The sequence below is a fragment of the Manis pentadactyla genome, chromosome 10 (genome assembly GCF_030020395.1).
Source record: "Manis pentadactyla isolate mManPen7 chromosome 10, mManPen7.hap1, whole genome shotgun sequence".
Classification (NCBI taxonomy): domain Eukaryota; kingdom Metazoa; phylum Chordata; class Mammalia; order Pholidota; family Manidae; genus Manis; species Manis pentadactyla.
Genome location: NC_080028.1, coordinates 86500441 through 86511257, shown reverse-complemented (window position 1 = coordinate 86511257; position 10817 = coordinate 86500441). Strand labels below are relative to the sequence as shown.

At 36.6% G+C, this 10817-nt stretch overlaps 1 pseudogene; it reads right to left on the bottom strand.

Annotated features, from left to right (window-relative positions):
- Positions 1-7603: 7603 nt before the first annotated feature.
- LOC118923603 (60S ribosomal protein L19-like) lies at positions 7604-8197 on the bottom strand (annotated as a pseudogene).
- Positions 8198-10817: the final 2620 nt, after the last annotated feature.

The window sequence follows — 10817 nt, the reverse complement described above, 5'->3', positions numbered from 1 at the left end:
GATCTAACATCTGAATTCAACAAAGTTGCAGGATACAAAATTAATACACAGAAATCTGTTGCATTCCTATACACTAATGATAAACTAGCAGAAAGATAAATCAGGAAAACAATTCCATTCACAATTGCATCAAAAAGAATATCTAGGAATAAACCTAGTGAAGGAAGTAAAAGAACTATACCCTGAGAACCATAAAACACTCATGAAAGAAATTGAAGAAGATACCAATAAATGGAAATACATCCTGTGCTCATGGATAGGAAGAATTAATATTGTCAAAATGGCCATCCTGCCTAAAGCAATCTACAGATTCAGTTCAATCCCTACCAAAATACCAACAGCATTATTCAATGAACTAAAGCAAATAGTTCTAAAATTTCTTTGGAATCACAAGAGACCCTGAGTAGCCAAAGCAATCCTGAGAAGAATAAAACTGTAGGAATTATGCTGCCCAACTTAAAGCTCTACTACAAAGCCACAGTAATCAATACAATTTGGTACTGTCACAAGAACAGACTCATAGACCAATGGAATGCACTAGAGAACCCAGATATAAATGCAAGCATATATGGCCAATTAATATATGATAAAGGAGCCATGGATATACAATGGGGAAATGACAGCCTCTTCTACAACTGCTGCTGGAAAAACTGGACAGCTATATGCAAGAGAATAAAACTGGATTATAGTCTAACCCCATACACAAAAGCAAACTCAAAATGGATCAAAGACCTGAATGTAAGTCATAAAACCATAAAACTCTTATTAGAAGACAACATAGGCAAAAATCTCCTGAACATAAACATGAGCATCATTTTCCTGAACGCCATCTCCTTGGGATAGGGAAACAAAAGCAACAATGAGTAAATGGGATTACATCAAGGTAAAAAGCTTCTGTACAGCAAAGGACACCATTAGCAGAACAAATGGGTATTCTACAGTATGGGAAAATATATTTGGAAATGATGTATCTGACAAGGGGGTAACATCCAAAATATATAAAGAACTCAAATGCCTCAACAACCAAAAACAAATAACCCAATTAAAAAATGAGTGGAGGATATGAACAGACAATTCTTCAAAGAAGAAATTCAGATGGCCAAAAGGCACATGAAAAGATGCTCCACATCACTAATCATCAGGGAAGTGCAAATTAAAACCACAATGAGATATCACCTCACACCAGTTAGGATGGTGAACATCAAAAATACTAGAACAACAAATGCTAGCAAGGATTCAGGGAAAGGGGAAGCCTCCTACACTGCTGGAGGGAATATAAACTAGTTCAACCATTGTGGAAAGCATTATGGAGGTTCCTCAGAAACTTAAAAATAGAAATACCATTTGACCCAGGATTTCCACACCTAGGAATTTACCCAAAGAAAACACGACCTCAGATTCAAAAAGACACATGCACCCCTATGGTGATGGCAGCACTAGTTACAATAGCCAAGAAATGGAAGCAACCTAAGTGTCCATAAGTAGGTGAATGAATAATAAAGATGTGGTACATATACACAGTGGAATATTATTCAGCCATAAGAAAGAAACAAATCCTACAGTTTGCAACAACATGGATGGAGCTAGAGGGTATTATGCTCAGTGAAATAAGGCAGGTGGAGAAAGACAAGTATCTAATGATTTCACTCATCTGTGGAGTAAAAGAACAAAGCAAAAACTGAAGGAACAAAACAGCAGCAGACTCACAAAACCCAAGAATGGACTAACAGTTACCAAAGGGAAAGGGACTGGGGAGGATAGGTGGGAAGAGAGGGATTAGGGGAAAAAGGGGCATTACAATTAGCACACATAATGTAGGGGTGGGGGCACAGGGAAGGCAGTACAACACAGAGAAGACAAGTAGTGATTCTATAGCATCTTACTACACTGATGGACAGTGACTTTAATGGGGTATGTGGTGGAGACTCGATAATGGGGAGAGTCTAGTAACCATTAATGTTGCTCATGTAATTGTACATTAATGATAGCAAAAAAAAGACACATGCATCCCTATGTTTATTATGGCACTATTTACAATAGCCAAGATATGGAAGCAACCTACGTGTCCATCAGTAGATGAATGGATAAAGAAGATGTATATATACACCTCAATGAAACAAATTGTATAAAAGACATACCTTAATGGAATACTATTCAGCCATAAGAAAGAAACAAATCCTACCATTTGCAACAACATGGATGGAGCTAGAGGGTATTATGCTCAGTGAAATAAGCCAGGCAGAGAAAGACAAGTACCAAATGATTTCACTCATATGTGGAGCATAAGAACAAAGCAAAAACTGAAGGAAAAAAACAGCAACAGACTCCAAAAAGGGACTAGGGGTTACCAAAGGGGAGGGGTGAGGGATGGTGGGTGGGGAGGCAGGGAGAAGGGGATTGAGGGGTATTATGATTAGTACACATGGTGTGGGCGGGATCATGGGGAAGACAGTGTAGCACAGAGAAGACACATAGTGACTCTGCAGCATCTTACTACACTGACAGTGTGTGCAATGGCTATGGAGGGGGGACAATAATATGCGTCAATGTAGCAACCACATTGTTTTTCATGTGAAACCTTCATAAGAGTGTACATCTTAATAATAATACCTTAATAAAAAATTGTAAAAAAGAAATACCTTAATGATACTAAAAAAAAAAAAAAAAAAAAAAAGCTTAAAGGAGGCCTCAAATCACTTTACCATACTGTAACCCCGAGCTATGGCCTCACTGACGGTATATTCTAAGTAGTCTCAGGCAGTTTCCTGGGTAGGTCTTTTCCATTCCTCAGAGTTCCTCCTCTGATCCTTTTCATCTAGTTAGGGGAGAACAGTGGTGTTCAACTGGCAAGCTTTGTGATTTTTCAACATGGACTATAATATCAGGTTCAAACTACAGCTTAACAGATTATTATTAAGACTGATTCTAGGAGATTAGGGAGAGAGGCAGCTGACAGCTGGGAAGGCCCCTGAACTATGTTATTCTGCTGCTGAAAAACCCTTGAATGCGTTTCCTATGCAAACTCAAAAGGTTATAAAAAAACAAAACCAAAAAAAACGTTGTAATTGTAGATCAATGATATCAAAATTAAAAAATTGAAAAAAACACCTTAATAAAAAAAATTGTAAAAAAGAAATAAAATAAAATCCAAGCACAGAAAATGAATTCTGGCTGTCTTGATCTAAGGTTAGAGTCTCTTCTGTATTCTGATTGCTATCATTATCATCTAATTCAGCCAGTTACCGAGTTATATTACCTGTGGTCAATTACTTAGCTTCTCTGCCTTCAGGCTTGTAATTTGTAAAATTCGGTTATTGCTCTTACCTAAACCTGTAAAGTACTCAGCATAATATTTGACACAGATTAGGTGCTCAACAAATGTTAGTTCCCTTGTATGTCTACATCATTTGAATGGTTTCCAGTAGACATTTAAGAAATCCTCATTAAATATAGTAATAAGAGAGTGTTTATAGATTACTTATTATATACTAGGCAACATGACACTTTTTTTCATCTTATCTAATCTTTACTACAATTTTATTAGGCAGGTTTTACTATTGTTGCCATTTACAAATGAGGAAACCAATGCTGGGAGAAGTTAAATAAATTGTTCTAGGCCCCAAAGCCAGCAGGTTGAAGAACTGGAACTTGAACTTTTTCAAATGTTTGAGTGCCTATTTTGTGACCAGAACTGTAGACAGGAGTTAAAAGACATGGGTTTTTTTCCTATAATGTTAAAATCCAAGTGTGAAAAATAATAAAAAAGCAATACAAGCAGTAGTAAAAAACTCATTATGGTGAGGGATAGTCTCTAAAGGGAATGGAAATTCAGAGAAAGCAAAGATTGACAAAGCTGGGGAAGTCAAGAAAGGAAGATTTCCCAGAAGAAGGTGAAAAATAAAAAACTCAAGACCTCCAAAGTAAGAGGCTCATGGAGCTGTTACAGATGCTATCCAGGAAAAGGACTGAGTCCTGGGTCAGGAAGGTTCTGCTTCATCAGCATCAAGTCCACTTGTTGGGTGAGGTCATCAAGAAGACAAGACCACTGGGTGACCTGTGGGCTGTACCCCAGCAATTGGAGATTCCCTCTCCTTGGAATGTGGGTTATGCTTTCCTTCCTAGCTCCCAGGGCCTGCCTCAAGGACATAACCTGAGATAGTGATGTGGTATTGAGACCATCTGGACAGTATACATGACTGAATCTACTTAAGGCCTCCATATAAACTTCTAAGATTTGGTGGGTGGGTGCAGAGATCTAATCATTTTACAGCAACCCCAAAACAAGCCCTTGGAAGTTCCCTTGCTTATCAAAGCTGCCGCCTACCAATCTGAGTCACCTTTTTCTTTGGCCTCTCCCTGCCCTCTACTTATGGGGTATTGTTTCAGATTATACTTGGGAAGCTCCTGAAGAGCTTGTGAAACAACACAGATGTTCATTGATTAGGAACTTGGCAATATTTGTTATGCTGAGCCAAAAGCTGATAAACTGCCCTTTGTAGTATCTTAGATCTCAGACTCTGTGTCACCTGGGAGTGGAATTTTAGGAAGGTTGATAGAAAAATTAGGATGTTGGCATGTGGTTGGCTACTTCTTGTAGCTTTATGGAATGTCTTGCAAGAAACATGCAGCTTTGGTTTAAGTTGGCTCATCTGAAAAAAGGAGAGAGGGAAGAATATTCAACTTGGCCAAGAGAGGACTTTTTTTGCCTACGGCCAGCAATCCAAGATGTTTAAATTAGCTAATCTTGTGTCTTCAGTTTTGAAAGGCAGATTTTTTTGTCCTAGTAAAATTTTGGGAGAGTAAAGGGAGGAAGTCTGGAAGCAAAGTAGAAGAGATAAGATATTGGGATCTAGAAGAGACTCATTTCCATCTCCTCTCATGTAATTATACCTGTATGCTACTGGTAAGATAAATGTTTTGAAGAATTCTTTGATATCTCTGTGGGCAAGAGACAGATTGATAATGCCTCCTCTCTCTGGGATTTTGTTTTATATTGTCCTGAGACAGAGGCCAAGATGGAGGCTAAGTTAAGGAGGTTGAGCAGAGCCCTTAAGACTATAGCTACAAGTCATTAACACCCAGGCTGAGTTCCAGATGCAAGGGCCGTGAGTCAGTAACCTTTTAGACTTTGCTTATTAGTCACTCAGTTGACTGAATACAAATACAAGGGAAGACTGCTACTTTTCTAAGAGTTGTGCAGTCAGGAGAATTGCAGTATTTCTACAGTAGGAAGTAGGCTTGTTGAATTTGAAGGCATAGGTTCAGAAAGGAGATCTTACCCAGCAGAATTCTCAGATGTGACTGTCTTAGTTCTGTTGGAGATGCTGTAATAAAATATAGACTGGGTGGCTTATTAACAACAGAAATTTGTTGCTCACATTCTGGTGGCTGAGAAATCCAAGATCACTGACAAATTCAGTGTCTGATGAGGGCCCACTTCCTGGTTCAGAGACAGTGCCTTATCATTGTCCTACTATGATGGCAGGGGACAAGGGAGATTTCTTGGGTTCCTTTAATAAGGGCACTAAAACCCATTCCTGATGGCTCTGCTTCCCAAAGGTTAAAATTCAACATATGAATTTTGGGGGACATTCAGACCATTAAAATGACAACGAAAGGTAATAGACGAAAAGATGAGAGAGAGAGATTGAACAGGAGAATGAATGATGTGTAATGGGTTAGGGAATTGTATGGCTGATGAATAAGCTCATCACATGGGGGGGAGGTGTTACTCCTTTCCAGAAGCATCTAATACATGTCTTACACTACTGATGGCTGCATGCTGTTTTCCATTTTCCCTTAATTTTTCCAAATGACATTTTCTAATGTTTTCCTCTTCTTAAACCTATGCTCAATGTATTTGTTGGGGATTTTTTAAAAATTGAGATATAATTAATATAAAACATTGTCAGTTTAAGGTGTACAAAGTGTTGACTTGATATACTTATGTATTGCAATATGATCATCACTGTAGCTTTAACATCTCTATGACACAATTATCACTTCTTTTTTGTGGTGAGACAATTAAAATATAGTCTTTTAGCAACTTTGTAGTTTATAATATAGTATTGTTGACTCTAATGAATCTGCTGTGCATTAGATTTCCAGAACTTATTTATTTACTGGCTGCAAATTTGTACCCTTAAATAACATCTCAATTGCCTCACCCTCAGATCCTGGTAACCAGCATTCTACTCTCTATTTCCATAAGTTTGGAATTTTTAGGTTCCACATGTAAGTGATGTCATTTGTCTTTCTGTCTGACTTACCTCACTTAGCATAATGGCTTCAAGGTCCATCATGTCATCTCAATGGCAGGATTTCCTTCTTTCTTACTGCTGAATAATATTCTATTATAAATATATATATATATCTTACATATTTTATATCCATTCATCTATGGATGGACACTAAGGTTATTTCCATATATTGGCTTTTGTAAATGTTGCTGCAACAAATACAAGAGTGCAGATAATGTTTTGATATTCTGTTTTCATTTCCTTTGGATATATACTCAGAAGCAAGATTGCTGAATTGTTTGGTAGTTCTATTTTAATTTTTGGTGGTATTTTCTTTTTTTGAGATATAATTGACATATAACATTATATTAGTTTCATGTGTGCAACATAATGATTCAGTATTTGTATATATTGTGAAATGATTACCACATAAGTCTAGTTAACATCCATAACCACACAGTTACAATTTTTTTCTTGTGATGAGAATTTTTAAGATCTACTCTCTAAGCAATTTTCAAATAGTAACTATAATCAACAGGCTGTACATCATATCCACAGGACTTATTTTATAACTGGAAGTTTGTACCTTTTGTTCATTTTGCCCACTTCCCATCTGACAACCACTGTGTATCTATGTTTGGTTTCTTTAGATTCTATATATAAGTGATATCATAGGGTATTTGTCTTTGTCTGATTTATTTCACTTAGCCTAATGCCCTCAAAGTCCATCCATGTTGCTATAAATGGCAGGATTTCCTTCATTTTTGTGTGTGAATAATATTCCATTGTATATACATACCACATTTTCTTTATCAATTCATTCATTGATGGACACAGATTGTTTTCATGTCTTGGCTATTGTAAATAATGCTGCAATGAACATGGGGGAGCATATATCTTTCAGAGTTAGTGTTTTCATTTCCTATGGATAAATACCCAGAAGTGGAATTGCTGGATCATATGGTAGTTCTATTTTTAATTTTTTGAGGATCTCCATACTGTTTTCCATAGTGGCTGCACCAATTTATAGTCCAACAAAAGTGCCCAAAGTTCCCTTTTCTCAACATCCTTGCCAACATTATCTCTTGACTTCTTAGTGATAGCCATTCGAATAGATATGAGTTGATATTTCACTGCAGTTTTGATTTGCATTTCCCTGATGATTAGTGATGTTGACCATCTTCTCATTACCTGCTGACCATTTGAATGTCTTTGGAGGAATGTCTATTTACTTTCTCTGTCCATTTTTAAATTGGATTTATTTTGTCATTGAATTGTATGGATTTTTTTTTTTTTGTAGGCAGAAACAACTTGATTTATTGAATGCTTGATCTATGTAATTGCTGAGGCCACTATGTACAGACAAGAGAGAGGGAGCTTTATTTCTTGGTCTCTTCCTTCTTGGACAGAGTCTTGATGAATTCCTTCTTCTTGGCCTGGTGCTACTCTTTATGGTGCTTGTGTGCTTCCTTATTCTTGGACCTGAGGGCCTCACCCCAGTCAGCCAGAAGCTTCTTGCAGGCCTTGTCTGCCTTCAGCTTATGGATGTGTTTCATGAGAATCCACTTGTTTTTGAACACATTACCCTTCGCTTTCAGGTACAGGCTGTGATACATGTGGTGGTCAATCTACTTAGATTCACATTATCTTCTGAGCAGCAGATGCAGAATTCTCATCCTCCTCATCCAGGCCACCTTCTCAGGCATTTGAGCATTGGCAGTACCCTTTCACTTACCTGTGTCCTTCTGGCAAGCCAAGGTGTTTCTCTGGCACTGATCTAGGAAATGGACAGCCACAGGCTTCCAAATGATCAGCCCATCTTTGAACAGCTTCCAAATCTGCTGATGTGAGTTGGCATTGGTGATTTCATTGGTCTCACTGGAGTCCAACCAGACCTTCTTTTTACCACAGTGGAGGACATTGGAGGCAAGCCTCTACTGAAGCCCGAGTGAACTCATGGCTGTGGCCACAGCAGCAAAAGGAAAAGGGAGTTCTTTATATATTTTGGATATTAACTCTTTATCTGATATATGGTTTGAAATGTTTTCTCTCTTTCTGTAGGTTTCCTTTTCATTTTGTTGATTTTTTGTGCTGTGCCTTTTTTGCTTTTTAATTTGATATAGTCCTACTTGTTGATCTTTGCCTTTTTTGCTTGTGCTTTTGGTGTCATACCCAAGTAATCATAGCCAAGAACAATGCCAAGGAGATTCCTCCCTATGTTTTCTTCTAGAAGTTTTAAGGTGTCATGGTCTTTTGTTTAAATCTTTAATCTATTTGAGTTAATTTTCGGGGGTGCTATAGGAGTCCACTTTCATTTTTCTGCATGTGGTTATCCAATTTTTCCAACATCATTTGTTGGAAAGATTATCTTTCTCCCATTGAGTGCTCTTGCTTCTTTGTCAAATATTAGTTGACCCTATATGCATGAGTTTATTTCTGGGCCTGAGTTTATTATTCTGTTCCATTGGTCTGTGTGTCTATTTTTATGCTAATACCATATTGTTAGAATTGCTATAGCTTTGTAATATATTTTGAAACCAAGAAGTCTGAAGTCTACAGGATTGTTCTTTTTTATTTTATTTATTTATTTATAATATATTTTTGTTGAAGTGTACTTGATATACAATATTATACCAGTTTCAAGTATACAACATAGTGATTCAACAGTTTTATACATTATTAAATGCTCACCCCAACTAGTGTAGTTACCGTCAACATAGAGAGATGTTACAGAACTATTGACTATATTCTCTATGCTATACTTTCATTCCCATGACTAATTTATATTATGACTGATGTTTTCTGCCTTTTTATCCCCTTCACCCACCTCACCCACCCACCCCAACACCTCCCCCATGGTAGCCACCAGTCACTTCTCAGTATCTATGAATCCACTGCAGTTTTGTTCATTTTATTTTGTTCTGTTTTTAGATTCCACATATAATTAAAATCATATAGTATTTGTCTTTCTCTGCCTGGCTTACTTCACTTTGCATAATACCCTCCAAGTGCATCCAAGTTGTTGTATATGGCAGGATTTCTTTTTTTATGGTTGAATAATATTCCATTGTGTATATGTACCACCTCTTCTTTAATCATTCTTCTACTGATGGACACTTAGGTTGCTTCCATTTCTTGGCTATTGTAAATAATGCAGCAATAAACATAGGGGTTCATATATCTTTTCAAATCAGAGATTTTTTTCCTTGGGAAAATTCCAAGAAGTGGAATTACTGAGTCATATGGTATTTCTATTTTTAGTTTTTTTGAGGAATCTCCTCACTGCTTTCCATAGTGGCTGCACCAATTTGCATTCCCACCAACAGTGTAGGAGGGTTCCCTTTACTCTACATATTCACCAAAACTTGCTATTTCTTGTCTTTTGGATAGTGACCATTCTGACAGGAGTGAGGTTATATCTCACTGTGGTTCTGATTTGCATTCTTTCTTTCTCAAGATAGCTTTGGCTATGCAGGATCTTTGGTGGTTCCATACAAATTTTAGGACTTTTTTTTCTATTTCTGTAAAAAATGCCATTGGAATTTTGATGAGTGTTGTATTGAATCTATAGATTATTTTGGGTAGTATGAACATTTAAAAATATTAATTCTTTTGATATATGAACATGGAATATATTTTCCATTTGTATCTTCTTCAATTGCTTTCATCAAAGTCTTATAGTTTTCATTGTATAGATCTTCACTTCCTTGGTTAAATTTTTCCTAAGTATTTTATTATTTCTGATGCTATTGTGAATGGGATAGTTTTATTTATTTATTTTTCAGATATTCATTTTTGATATATTGAAATGCCACTGATTTCTGTATGCTGATTTTATACCCTGCAACTTTACAGAATTTGTTTACTAGTTTCAACAGTTTTTTGGTTGAGTTTTTAGGATTTTCTATATAGAAGATCATATCACCTGCAAATAATGACAATTTTACCTTCTTTCTGATTTGAATGCCTTTTATTTCTTTGTCTTGGCTGATTATCCTAGCTAGGACTTCCAGCACAATGTTGAATAAGAGTGATGAGGGGGTTCCTTTTTCTTGTTTCTGATCTTATAGGGAAAGCTTTCAGCCTTTCATCATTGAGAACAATGTTAGCTGTGGGTTTGTCATATGGTCTTTATTATGTTATGAAACTTTTCTGCCCAACAGGTTGAAGGTTTTTACCATGAAAAGACATTGTTTTTGTCAATTGCTGTCTCTGCAAATATTGAGCAGATCATGTGATTTTTATCTTTCATTCTATTGATGTGATGTGTTAAATTGATTGATTTTGTCTGTGCTGCATCATCATTGTATCCCAGAGACAAATACCACCTGATTACAGTGTATGGTCCTTTAAATATGTTGTTGAATTCAGATTGCTAAGACTTTCGCTGAGAATTTTACATTTGTATCTTACAGGGGTATCAGTTTATAGTTTTCTTTTCTTGTAGTATCTTAGCATCTGGCATTGGTACATGGTGTTCCCTCATCTTGTAGTTTTTGTAGGAGTTTGAGAGTTATTGGCATTAGTTTTCTTTAAATGTCTAGTAGAATTCACCAGTGATGTTTTGTGGTCCTGGAA